Raw genomic sequence first — 15,368 nt, forward strand, 5'->3', positions numbered from 1 at the left:
TGCAAGGCTTCCCCGTTAACTTGAGTGATATATGAATTTTTTATGTTTAGTACTGGCTAAGCGGGTTAGGGCGTCGTTACTCACGGCGAAAGTCGAAAGGGATGGCGGTTCGAACCCTGCCGCTGGCGAAGTTGAACCAAGGGCATTATGGTTCATTAAATTCCACGCCACATAGACCTTTGTGAGGGGCACCCCCCTAGCCTCCCGATAGTGGGGAGTGCGTGACGTTAAAACACACACACACACACACGATTAGGCAAATACAAGAGACAGGTCCCCTCGAGCATAGCTGTTTTCCTATACAGTATACTACAATTAGGTAAATACTCTTCCGTATGGGATATTGACGTCGTTTTAGGCCGTAAATACTTATGGGGCTCCAGGACACCCCCACGGACCAGAGGTACGTGGTACACTGAACAACCGGTGTCTGTTCCCTTCCTCATGCAACTCTCACCCGCTGATAGAGAAACTATTTTTAATGCAACGTAGACAAATACTCAGAATTTTTTTTTTCCAGAGAGACTTATGGGGCACGGGGATCGTTGCCAGCCATCATGGGGCTGCGGTTTTACAGTCAGAGCCGCTGGAGGTAACAAATATTTTATCACAAAATAACCTCGCTCATTCCTTGTTCAGTCAACACTAAATGTTTTTTTCCACCTTAAAATTTAGACCTAAAAATTGTATTGTTACTGAAAAATTTAGAAATTTTAAAATACATTAATTGTCCTACGATACAATGGGTAATTCTCTCATTAAATTACACGAATTATATAAAATGTAGAGGTTAAATTGCTGTGAATAAATTTAAAGAGGATTGCGTGTCTAGTTTTTCTGGTAAATTTATTTATTCATTTATTTTGGTTGATCATTACCAATAACACTTCTCTTCAACTTCAGTTTATTCATTTCTTTCCTGAATTTTTATTAGATGTATAGGCCATGGATGTGCCTATTAATACGGGTTTAAAATATGTGATAAAAATATTGCTTCACCAATTTTGCCGGTGATTTTGACATCTTGCTTCTTACTGTGCTGGTTCCTGCGTTGTATTTACAGCTATATTTGGGCGATTTTATAGATTTATTGCTTTCATTCTTTACATTTGACATGGGGAATAAAAAGTTATAAATTGTATCCATAACGCATTGCAACTCCAATACGACCTAAGTCAGGCCCCACCGTTCGGATGTGCCGTACCGGCTTCATGTTATGTTGACAAACGCACGATAACTGTATATGTATTTTTGTTCCAAATCATCATACACCTTATACAAATCCTTTAAAAGAGTTGTAAGAACTAACAGTTGGATTCTAAAATAAGAATCAATCAGTTGAGTAACATTTTCCACGATATTTGTAACTTGAAACACACATACGAACACATGAAACCCGGCTCGAATAGGCGTCGTCGCTTTGGCGGGAGCTCAAGTCGGTGTCAGCGTTGTGGAAATTTCCCACAAATAAATTAGAGAAATGACGTCGTGTAAGCATTTTTGGGACGACATTTTTTTTACTCGTTGATTTATTTTATTCCAAGTAATTATTAGTTAACGTTCGTGCTGTAAAAATTTCATGCCACAAAGGTATTTTGTAGAGATTTCATCTGTGCATGGAATATTTTGTGAGGAAATTGTATCAAATATCTGAGGAGGTGGAAAGAAAACGGAATATATCAAGAAGGAAAAGAAAGCAGCGTTAGTATCACAAAATGAACCAAGGCTTACATGAAAATGCAACTCTTTTGTGAAACATTATCCACAAAAAAAATTGAGAAAAAGTCAAGAAAAAAATTACACCCCTTAGTCGGCTCAGGTTGGGAATGCTAACATACGATAATTTCTCATGAGATAACAATGGTTTATGTAAAACTTTAGAAGCTCAGATTTGTTTCGATTCTATTTGCAGAATTGTTAATGTGCATTTTAGCCTGTACTGACATAGAAATGGACTATTTGATGTGTATTTACGATCATGTAACAATAGGCTATCTGAACATGTTAGGTGAAAATAACTATTGCCTATCAAATAAGGAAATCTCAAAGAAACTTGTGGAATGTGTGGGGGCGTCACTTATACACCTCCATCTTTTTCTTGCCAATTAAAAAAAATAAGTAAACGGAAAGGCAAACAGCCCGAATCATTGTGAGAGGAAATACCACTCTGTGGGGTTTCCCATAGCTGAATAAAAACACTCGACAGTAAAAATACACTTACCAAAGCAGTAAAACAAAAAACAAAAATCAACGAAAGAATTAGACCAGCCTTTTGACTGTGGTGGCGCTATTATGCGTCATTCTACTTGCCGTCATGTGATTTTATTCAACTAAGGGAACGTTACCGGTGCCTGGTGGGGACTTTCTTGTAAACTTGACAAAATGATGCGACGATAAACGGAACAAAATCAGGATCAGCTGTAGAATTTTCCTCACACACGTAGATGGGTGTGGAGATTGTAGAATAGAGTATCGCTTGGGTGGACAGTCTACAGTTATGGCTTGTGATACATAACCTAATCTAACCTAACCTAAATAAATCGAACCTAACCTAATCTAACTTAACCAAACCTAACTAAATCGAACCTAACCTAACCGAACCTAACCAAACCTAACCTAACTTAACCTAACCGAACCTAACCTAACCTAACCTAACCAAACCAAACCTAACCTAACCAAACCTAACTTAACCTAACCTAACCTAACCTAACCTAACCAAACCTAACCAAACTTAACCTAACTAAACCTAACTAACCTAACCTAACCTAACCAAACGTGACCTAAACTAACCAAATCAAACCTAACCTAACCAAATCTAAACCAACTTAGCCGAACCAAACTTAACCAAACCTAACAACTAAACCTAACCAAACTAACCAAACCTAACTAACCTAACCTAACCTAACGGAACTTAGCCTATGTTAGGGTGGAGATTCTACATTTGATCTCTGTGGGAGGGAAATTATATAACTAATTGACCCCAATATCATTTAAGTGACCATATATATTCCCCCCCCCTCACGAAGAGTATATACTATAATCTAAATATTTTTTAGAAACCTCAGAATGATTTTCTATCTTAAATCAATATTCCAGCTTCTTTGATTTGTGGGGACGGATTCTGTGTGTTAATTTGGCTGTCGTCAGGCGATTTTATTCAGCTGGGGGAATAAGCATGGGACAGGATCATTGGTGCATTTTTTTATCTCTCCAATCAGCTGATTAAAACAATTTGCCTACAATTAGAATAAAGCCTATGGAGTGCGTCACTTTTGAAAATATAAACACTCTCCCTTAAGACTATGGGGTCACCAAAGTACGGCCCGCGGGCCGGATATGGCCCGCGTGGTTAGTTCATCTGGCTTCCCGCCACTCTGTACAGTACATAAAAACACACACACACACACACACACACACACACACACACACACACACACACACACACACACACACACACACACACACACATATATATATATATATATTATATATATATATATATATATATATCTAGATATTGTGGGTGTGTGTGTGGAATATCACCACAGTAGAAGAGAAACTTTTAAACAGTAAACACTTTCGTGTATTACACCGTCGTCTGAAGATGTAATATACGAAATTAATGTTTACAAGTTTTTCTTCTGTGGTGATATTACATAATTCGTTTCACAGTGATGTGAAAGTCTGCATATATATATATGTGTGTGTGTGTGTGTATGTGTATATATATATATATATATATATATATATATATATATATATATATATATATATATATATGTAGGATTTTTAATGTGTAAATAAACAATTGTGTTTCATTTTCAGGTTTTGCTTTAAGTATCCGTGTTTAAACCTGTTTGAAGAATACAGTATATACAACTGCTATACCTTAAAAAACGACTTGATTAGATTAATAAAGTTTTTAATGAAGTTAGTGTCAAGTTCTTAATGATAAATTTGCCCATCTCGATTCTAAGGCCAGTTAAGGTTATTATCATTTCCCTAACAAAGGAACAAAATATACAAAATGACCACAGGAGAAAAGAAACTTGATTAAAGTAAATACTTTTCTCTTTTGATGGTGTTGGTGTTTTTGGAAACTGCCCTTGGATCCAGTGATGTTTTTGGAAACTGCCCTTAGATCCATTGTGCAAAATGACCACAAGAGAAAAGAAAGTTTAAAACAGTAAATACTTTTCTTTTTGAAGGTGTTGTTGTATTTGGAAACTGCCCTTAGCTCCAGTTTCTCTATAAATCTGACAACTTCAAGAAAATGTTCATAGTAAGGGAGAACCAAAATGGAAGTCCTCATTATTTGCTTCTTCCCAATCCGAATAAACTTCTTTTCGGTGTTGCGATATTAGCTCGAGAACATGAATAGAGTGTTCTAGTTCCTCCATAATATTCTAGATGGCTCATATTTCTTATTTCAAGAAATTGTGGGTCTGAAATCCTGTACGCTCTCAAATACGTGGAAATAAAAACAGATCTTTTTACACTAATATGATTAGAAAAATAATGAACCTAAGGTAGTATATTAGTAGGTTTTGTACAAAACTCTCTTGTCCTTAGTCAATTCTACGTCAAAAAAGGCAAACAATTATTGTTTTCCACTTCATGGGCAAACTTGATAGAAGGAAATCATTAATAGGTAATAATAACGGAAAGTACAGGGAAACTGTATATTTCGACTACTATCTGTAGTCCTCTTCTAAGATAGTACTCGAAATATACAGTTTCCCTGTACTTTCCGTTATTATTTCTCCGATAGTGGGTTTATAGTGAACTTTTACAAATGTGTTATAACATACCAATTTCCAATTAATAGGTAAGTTTAGGGGCCAGACACATAGAAACTAAGTTTATAGAACAGTCACCAATATATTACATTACTTTCTTCCTTATCCCTTGTGAACTTAAACAAAAAGTTGGGGGGGGGGGAATATTAGGGTAGTTTTCAAATACAACATCAAGAAAACCCTCATCTTGAATAGTCCACCCTAACAACAAGAGGGTTGTCTACAAGATTACATGTCATGACTGAGAAATTTTATTTAGAGCGTACTGGGAAAACCCTGGGAGCAAGGACTTCCCAGCATAACTATATTGTAAGATCTGGCCCAATGAAGAATGTTCTGTTTAAACACGAATCATTAAACAATTACCACATCCATTGGTCTAAGGGATTGTAAGTTAAGGGGGTGTTTAAACTTGTTTTCGTAAGGTGAATTTTTGAGCCCGTGTATCATTTTGGTCATTCTCCTCTGTACTGATGTTGTGTTAAATAGTTCATAGTTGGAACCTCCGCATATGTCATAGTATGTGATCGTCATACCGTCATGTATCAATCGGTTTGGAAGAGAGTGAGACGATTTCGCTACAAAAAAAAAAAAAAAAAAAAAAAAAAAAAAAAAAAAAAAATAATAATAATAATAATACATACATATACCAAGGCTTTTCCCCCCTTACTATTATTATTATTATTATTAATAATGATAATAATAATGATAATAGAAATAAGTAAAATAAATAGATATATAGATAAATAGATAAAATAAAGTAAAAGTAGCAATTGTGAATGCTATACCACACACGTTCTTGGTGTAATGGCGTAAGGAGAAGACCATCTTGACGCAAGGTTGTACGTTTCCTATGTGCAAGGCTTCTACAATACAAAGACTACCTCTGCCTTTGTCTTTAGATTCTGTTTTTGTAATATTCTTTTGGTGATACGTGCTTGTTTTTCTAAGAGATGCGTTTTAGGGCCTTTATTAAATAATTGGGGAGACATGTTTCTCGACGGCGGTGTTTTTGGTCGACCAATGTGACAATAAGAGGAGTGCATTCCACCAAAAAAGAAGCAGAATTTTTTGTTGACCACGTTGGTGCAAACAGGACCTTCAGGGCTAAAATTGTCGTTTTTCATTAATACTAACCTAACCTAACCTTTAATCCACTGTTGATATTCGGCGTATGGGGTGACAGTCCTTCAGGTGGGATCTCATGGGGTGACATTTCTTCATGTGGGCGTTCTGGGGTGACAATTCTTCATGTGCCCCATAATATCAATGTTTTTCTACCACTGTAGCATGTGGAGAGAGAGACTTTGTCGTTTTTTCGTTTTGGTTTCATATCGTGGTAGATAATCCTTGTCATGATCTCATCTTCTTTGTAGGTAGTGGATATTTTGGATCCCTTAGAGAGGAGTGAGAGTTCCATCGCACCATCTATCCAAGAGACTGCGAGGACCATGCTGGCTGTCTTGGTTTGAATGACACTTGTTCATGAGAAGTTGTGTAGCTCGGTTAATGTTAGATTGGGTGAAATGTAACTGGTACGTTGGACTAACACCCTCCTGAAGAAGAAGCTGAAGTCATTGTCTTTGTACTGCTGGGGGGCAATCACGATCACCGTTAAGACAAAGACTAAGGCCGGTGGGGTTTACGTCAACGGTATGAGAGAAATGCTTACCATTTGGTGCAAGAAAAATGCTTACTATTTTGTGCAAGCAGTAGCCCTGTGGATGTGCTGTGTCTTGCGACACTGCTTCTGACCCAGGACAGTGGACAAGATGCAGGGATGACCCGTCATCCAGGAGGTGCCAAGGTAAGAGTGAGGGAAGAGGGTAGAGGGGAGTGGAGTGCGTAGGGGATGGAATGGGTGGGGGTGGTTTCTATGGCTTTGTTTTTTGGTTACCTCCCGTGTAAAGGGGAAAAAGCCTTTGGTATATGTATGTATGTATGTAGTAGCCCAGGAGGCGAAAGACAATAATTAGCTTTACAGGAACATTTGTGAAGAGGGACTCTACATCTAGGGATTACAAAAGGATTACAAAAGCGGAGCATGCCGACAGGAGACCTTTTGGTCAATAACTAGGTCGGATGCGAAAGAATATAATAATGCTAAGTAAATAAATAGATAAAAATATAATAAGATAAATAATGAATAAATGGCACCAGAGACTACTAAATAAAATCAAAGCCCATGGCATAGGAGGAAAAGTGTTAGAATGGATTAGAGCTTGGATTAGTAACAGAAAACAGCGGGTCACCATAAATGGAGTAAAATCTAGGTGGGGCAATGTTGCTAGTGGGGTCCCTCAGGGCTCGGTTGTGGGTCCCTTGTTGTTCATTACATAAACGACTTAGACAACGGGATAAATAGTGATGTTAGTAAGTTTGGTTTGTGGACGGCACTAAAATAGGACGCCTAATTAGGTCAGGAGACGACGCAGAGATTCTGCAGGATGATCTTGACAAATTGTTCACATGGTCGTGAAATGGCAAATGAACTTCAATATCTCTAAGTGTAGCGTGTTAAATGTAGGGCTACACAACCCCGAAAATAGATACAGCTTAGCTAACACGCTTTTATAGAAAACGGAGTGCGAGAGAGACTTGGGAGTTCTAGTGAGTCCGGAACTTAAAACCAGGAAACAGTGCATTAGCGCCAGGAATAAAGCTAACAGAGCATTAGGTTTCATTGCTAGGACGGTAACGAATAGAAGTGCAGAAGTAATTATTAAACTCTATCTAGCGATAGTTAGACCCATCCTTGACTATGCAGTACAGTTTTGGTCTCCGTCCTACAGAATGGACATCAATTCACTAGAATCAGTACAGAGAAGAATGACCAAAATGATACATGGACTCGGAAATTTGCCTTACGAAGAGAGGCTTAGGCACCTTAACTTACACTCTCTGGAAAGACGCAGAGTGCGGGGTGATCTAATAGAGGTGTTCAAGTGGATCAAAGGCTTTAACAAGGGTGATGCAAACAAGGTCATCATATTAAAACAACAGGGCAGGACTCGCAGTAATGGCTATAAACTGGACAAATTTGGATTTAAAAAGGAAATAGGCAAGAATTGGTTTACTAATAGCGTGGTCGACGAATGGAATAAACTTAGTAACCATGTAGTAAGCGCTGAAACTATCAGTTGTTTTAAGACACGATGGATGGGGATGACAGGTGGTGATGGATACGGAGCTGCCTAGTGTAGGCCTCATGGTCTCTTGCAGTCTCCTTCATTCTTATGTTCTTATCTACTTATGTTGAGTATAAGAAATCTTTGGATGAGATGCACCTATGCTCTGTAGGTGTGGAGAACGTCGGACGTTGAATCAGATCATGTGGATGTTGGTATAGTATTTGGCTTATGATGGGACAAATTATTTACCTGGTTTGTTAGCCTTTGCGTTCACGTATAAATGGGAGGTTTTAGGTTGGCTGAACAATTAAGTATTTCTTTCCCTACAATTTTGGCGGAGATCGAGGGGACGACAGTTCGAACCCTGCCGCCAGCGAGTTGGACCAAGGTCATGGTTCATTAGATTCCACGCTACAAAGTCCTCTGTAAGGGGCAACGTCCTAGCCTCCGGATACGTGGAAGTGCACGCCGACGTTAATTGAACGGTGGGTCTCCAGATTGACCCTGGTGGTGACACCTAAATCAGCGATCAAATAAGATAGAATGATAATACGGGATGAGATCTCAATGGATTTCCATTTTTTTTCCGCTAAGGATTTTTTTTTTTTTTTTTTTTTTTTTTTTTTTTTTTTGAGAGAGAGAGAGAGAGAGAGAGAGAGAGAGAGAGAGAGAGAGAGAGAGAGAGAGAGAGAGATCCGTTGAGATATGGACGACCACTGCAGCTGTGTCAGCCATTCTTAGAACAATGTCCTAATGGGTACGGAGCCGTTTGGGCCTCATCAACACTGCCGACAGACTCTCCATCAACAGCAAATCATAAGTTCAGGCCATACTCCCAAGTAGATCCTCCTTCAAGGAAACCGCTCACCCGAAAGCACTGGGGATTTTCCGAGAGGCACACTCTTCACATACTTTCTGCCAAGCCAGCATTTCTTAACCCGAGCTGCTAGCAGAGCTGGGCGCGTTACTGCCGAACAGGTAGTGCGTTACCGAAAAACCTGGGCTGCGTTACCGATTTTAATTTCCTTAGAGCGGTCCGCGTTACTACGTATATATTATATATATATATATATATATATGTATATATATATATATGTGTGTGTGTATATATATATATACATACATACATATACACGTACGAAGTAACGCGGACCGCTCTAAGGAAATTAAAATCGGTAACGCAGCCCAGATTTTTCGGTAACGCACTACCTGTCCGGCTCTAACGCGCCCAGTTCTAGTTGCAAGCACTCCCTTTATGGAGTGTCTAAATCAATTTTAGGAATGTGACGGGAAGTCATGGCGGTCGAATACCACTTCCACGCTTTTTCTTTTCTTCAATTTTTCTAATTTTTTTAAATCAGCAATAATGATAGTAATAATAATAATAGTAATAATAGTAATAATAATAAGTTTATTTGGCATTGAATCAATATACATGAAGTGCAGATAATGAAAAGAAAACACAGTTTGAAATAACAATTACAGTTGCCGAGGATTTATTTTTAAGAAATCAACAAAATAAGTGATCAAGAATTAATTAACTTTCTTTGATATTTCTAGATATCAGAGGGTAACCAGATCAAGGGGGAGGTAGACTTCATAAACCTGAATACATTGTTAAAAGGTCAAGGAACTTTGTACTAGATTCACGGAGTGGCCACGTGGATCTGCATGCTGGAGTTACATAAGGTTTTGTTCTTCGTGTGTGTGCCTGAGGTCCCTGAGGTGCCTCAGCCACCGCCCTTACGAACTTCGTCAAGTGGACCTCCATTCCACAGTCCTCTTCACCGAACAGGAAACCCTATCCACCTTTTTGCTACTCACTCTTCCATCCACTTTACCTAGGTGAACAAATTCACTTAGACATATTTAGATTTAAGAAGGAAAGAGGAAAGAATTGGTTTACTAATAGGCTGGTCAACGAATGGAATAGACTTAGTAACCATGTAGTAGTGAGCGCTGAAACTGTCGGTTGTTTTAAGAAACGGTTAGACAACTTTATGAATGGGGATGACAGGTGGTTATGAGCATGACACTCCCTAGTGTAGGCCTTATGGTCTCTTGCGGTCTCCTTCATTCTTATGTTCTTAAATCAATAACCAAGAACAGCAAGAGTGGTTGTATTTTTATAAAAAAAAAAGTATTTTGATGTACTTTTTAATATCTTAAAAGAATGTGAATAATATGTATTATTCTTGACTGAAGTAATAGTTTAGTAAAATGTAGTAATGTCTTATGTTATATGAATTCGATGGAAAGCAATTCGGGAAAATGTGCTACATTTTGTTTTAAAGGGAAGGTGGCCAGATCCAAGATGCTCATTTGTTTCTTTTCTTCTTCTTCTTCTTCTTCTTCTCCTTCTTTTCCTCTTTTCTTCTTCTTCTTCTTCTTCTTCTTCTTCTTCTTCTCCTTCTTTTCCTCTTTTCTTCTTCTTCTTCTTCTTCTTCTTCTTTTCTTTTTCTTCTTCATCTTCATCTGCTTCTTCTTTTCATCTTCTTTCTTCTTCTTCATCTTCTTCTTCGTTTTCCTCTTCTTCTTTTCTTTTTATTCTTTTGCTTCTTTTTCTTCTTCTTCATCTTCATTTGCTTCTTCTTTTCATCATCTTTCCTCTTCTCCTTCTCCTTTCTTCTTCTTTCTTCTTTTTTCTTTTCTTCTTCTTCTTCTTCCCCTTCTTGTTGTTCTTCTTTTTTCTTCTTTATTCTTCTTCTTCGTTTTCTTCTTCTTCGTCTTCTTCCTCTCCTTCTCCTTTTTCTTCTTCTTCGTCTTCTTCTTCTTCTTGTTCTTCTTGTTGTCCTTCTTCTTCCTCTCCTTCTTCTTCTCCTTCTTCTTCTTCCTCTTCTTTTCTTCTTCTTCTTGATTATGGTAATTCTAACTCAGAAGTTCCACCAACTGATCTTCGCTTCCCAGAACCTCATAGACTTCGGTATGATCTGAATTAAGTCTCGATACTCCTCCTCGTCGTCCGCATTCAATCGATTCCAAGTCCGGCTGTGTGACGATGTTCACTAACACATCGAAGAACATTTCTGAGACGCTCACAGACAGACTCTCTATCGTTGGAGAAAGAGAACATGGGTTCCAGGACACTGTTCTTCATGTTCACATCGAAGAACATTTCTGAGACGCTCACAGACAGACTCTCTATCGCTGGAGAAAGAGAACATGGGTCCGAGGACACTGTTCTTCATGTTCACATCGAAGAACATTTCTGAGACGCTCACAAACGGACACTGTTGATCCAGAAAGTGGACATGGGTCCGCGGGCACTGTTCTTCATGTTCTGGTGTTCTCGTGAACAAACATAAACAAGGTGCAGCCCTCCAGGTTGAGGTCGATATGTGAAGTGGCTTTCGAAGACAGGACACCTCACGTAATTGGGAAAATGTCCTACCGATTGGGATCGATTGAGAGAGAGAGAGAGAGAGAGGTCATTGTGTGGCTGGCAGTGGAAGAACATCTTGCTAAAGCATAAAGACTCACCCAGAAGGGGGACCCTCCCACCCCCCACCCCCATCGTAGTAAAAGATGGGAACGGGAGAGGAATATCACGTTACCAAGAGTGACAATTGGGCACACAGATTGACCTAGTATATTGGAACAGTGACCTGTCTAAAAACTACAATTTTGAATATTTTATCAATCTATATAATCTATAAGACACCTCCATCTTTTTTAATGCCAGAGATTGAATCAAGAATTTGAATAGATATTTTGCTTTCTGAGCTGGACAAATTTGTATATAGGGGAGGGGCGAATTTTTGGAAAAAAACAAACAAACAGGGAAAATAAGGTTGGAAATCCCATTCATGGGGTTACTTGCAAGTAACAGTACCATGTTTGATGAGACAGTACCATGAATTGATGACAGTGTCGTGAATTGATGACAGTGTCGTGAATTGATGACAATGTCGGGAATTGATGATTGTGCCGCGAATTGATGACAGTGTCGTGAATTGATGACAATGCCGGGTATTGATGACAGTGCCGCGAATTGATGACTGCTGCGAACTGATGACAGTGCCTCGAATTGATGACAGTTCCGTGAATTGATGAGTGCCAGTCACATTTTTATACGAGTGTCAGATACTGCAAGAAGCATTTGCCAAAGAAAATAATGAAATTGTCTCTGGCAAAATAAAAATAAAATAAAAAAAAACGGGGAGAAGGGAATTTCAAAGAGGAATATTGATGTATAAGTGGTAATTACAGTTAGACGCCTAACAATATTGATATATATATACAGTATATATATTCTCTCTCTCTCTCTCTCTCTCTCTCTCTCTCTCTCTCAAAGCTTGTGATATAGAAAATGCCATTTGTCATACGATACCCGACACGTAAGGACATAAATTTTGTGTGTGCGTCTACCCGAGCGTGTGTATGTGTGTGTATGCATGCGCATGTGTGTGTGCGAGTGTGTGTTTATGTGTGGGATTCACCACAGTCATGGATCATGTGCTAGTCTTATGATCGACAGCTATTACTATCTTGGATTAAAGCTCCATAGCTCACATGGTCCCATGTATGGGTAATGCTGTGTCCTGTGCGTGTATATGTGTGTGTGTGATTCACCATGGTCTTAGATTACGTGTTGGACTCGTGATCGACAGCTATTTCCCTCCCGGAAGAGAGTTCAAGGCTCATATATGACCGATCTATGGGTAACGCTGTAACCTTACACGTACACACACACACCCAACTTCCCGCCCACGAGAGTTGAAGTAACGATTCGCAACGCAACGATACTGAAATTATTTCAGCCCTGGACGGGATTCGAACCCGGACCGCCGTAGTCACAGTCGGAGACTCTACCAACTGCGTTACCGAGTCGTGTTGTGTGTGTGTGTGTGTGTTTGCGTGTGAACGCGCGCGCGTGCGTGAGTTAAAGCAATGTGCAATTGTTCCATGTACTCGTATATGGGATATGGAGCTGTTGGTTTTCTTAAATTTCTATGCCACATTCAAAAAAAAAAAAAAAAAAAAAAACAGAACTTGAAACGAAATAAGCTGTCATGAAGAAAAAGAAGAAAAAAAAAGAAAAAGAAGAAGAACCCACTCATAAAAAATCCATTTTCATCATTGATAAATTTACTTAAAAAAAAAAAAAATTGTCGTCAGTCAACTAAAAAACAAACACCTATTTTGTCCCTTTGTATTATACCTAGTTGACTACTAGAGGATCAATTCAGTCTCCTAGTATTCCTCCCTTTTTCTAGTTCAAGTCTCTCCATACTTTGCTTGTTCGGTCTAGAAAATCCTTTGGTTGTGATTTATCCAATTTGGGTTTTGTGTATGTTTGTGTTGCATTACTACGGGTATTATGTGATATCCATTTTTTGGTGGTTATTGACTATGCACACACAAACACACATGCATATATATATATATATATATATATATATATATATATATATATATATATATATATATATATATATATGCACACATTTTTATCAGCCACAATACACTTTAATTCTAAACCATCAACATCGAGGGAGACTCGAGGAGGCCAACATGCAGAAATTGAAACGTGGTACGGACAAGGCGAACCTGGGCTAGCACGTGACAAGTGTTAGTGACTTAGCCATTCACACACACACACACACACACACACACACACACACACACACACACACACACACACACACACATATATATATATATATATATATATATATATATACATATATATATATATGCACATATACATGCATATATATATACATATAACATATATATATGCATATAACATATACATATATGCATATATATATGCCTATAAGATATATATATGCATATATATACATATATATATATATATGTATGTATGCATATATATATATATATATATATATATATACATATATATGCATATGTATATATATATATGTATATATAATATATATATATACCTGAAGCTCGGATCTTTTGTAAACTCCTGAATCATGACCGCATGCCTATGTACCTTATCACCTTTGGTCGTAATAAATAAAAATAAATTAGAATAAGAAATAGTACATCGATACTACCGTCTTGGCGAGTAATCATACAAAACCTTTCTCCAAAAGATTGGTGCCGAGAACAATCTGATCCATAATATTGTGTTGAACCCAGAGACAAACACCTGCCCCCCCCCCCCCCCGCGGCCTATCAGATAGAGGATCACATGAAGAATCGTCACCCCAGACTTCGACAGGGTGACAATTCTTCATGTGGGCCATCCTAGGGTGACCATTCTTCATGTGGGCCATCCTAGTGTAACAATTCTTCATGTGGGCCATCCTAGGGTGACAATTCTTCATGTGGGCCATCCTAGGGTGACAATTCTTCATGTGGGCCATCCTAGTGTAACAATTCTTCATGTGGGCCATCCTAGCGTGACCATTCTTCATGTGGACTATCCTAGGGTGACAATTCTTCATGTGGGCCATCCTAGGGTGACAATTCTTCATGTGGGCCATCCTAGTGTAACAATTCTTCATGTGGGCCATCATAGGGTGACAATTCTTCATGTGGGCCATCATCCTGGGTTGATTCTTCGGTTGTAGAAGGTGATGAAGACAATTAGCATAACCCTCATTCAACCTAACGTCATTTTTATTCCGCTGTTGATGTTCGGCGTACTGGGGTGACAATTCTTCAGGGGGGATCTCATGGGGTGACGATTCTTCATATGGGGGGTTCTGGGGTGACGATTCTTCATGTAACCCCAGATTGATGATTGATTCGGTATAACCTCGCGAACTTCCGCCTTTTAGGTGGCTAGGGCAGTTCCCCTTACAGAGGATTTTGTAGAGTGGAACTTAATGAATCATGACCTTGGTCCAACTCGCTGGCGGCAGGGTTCGAGCAGCCAACACTTCGACCTCCGTCGCAAGTAGTGACGCTCTAATCCGCTCGACCAGAGAGCGTCTCATGAGGACTCTATGAAACGTCACTGACCTCAGTGACCTAAGGTGATTGGCACACGTGTGACCTGGGGGCGCGCCATGATTTTGGCCCTGAACTAGTGGTCCATGAAAGAGAAGGACCAGTCATATATATAGGTCCAACCCTAAAGGTGGTGCCCGGACCATCTTTATATATGTCACCGAAGCTTGTGAGTAATGAAGAGATTATGTTTAATTCGAGACAATCATGTAGGACTCTAAAATCTGTGTCCAACAACTCGATTCTAATTCCCAAATACGACACAACACTTATGATGACTGCAAAGATAAAAGGACATAGAAAGGAGATCAGATCCAGCATAGTGAACTGCAACTCTATGTATGTACGTAAGTACACGTATGTATATATGCAAGCATATGCTGTGCAGGTTTTTGTTTTAACGTGGTCTCCTCTTGAACGGCCACTGGCACTAACCCCACCAAAGGTTTAGTGTGTTGTGCTTGCGTTGTGCTCACGCATGTAATTGAGTACATGTTTAGATTCGTCA

Source organism: Oratosquilla oratoria, chromosome 2, assembly GCF_046742065.1.
Source record: "Oratosquilla oratoria isolate Oo_2021 chromosome 2, ASM4674206v1, whole genome shotgun sequence".
In the NCBI taxonomy this organism is placed as follows: domain Eukaryota; kingdom Metazoa; phylum Arthropoda; class Malacostraca; order Stomatopoda; family Squillidae; genus Oratosquilla; species Oratosquilla oratoria.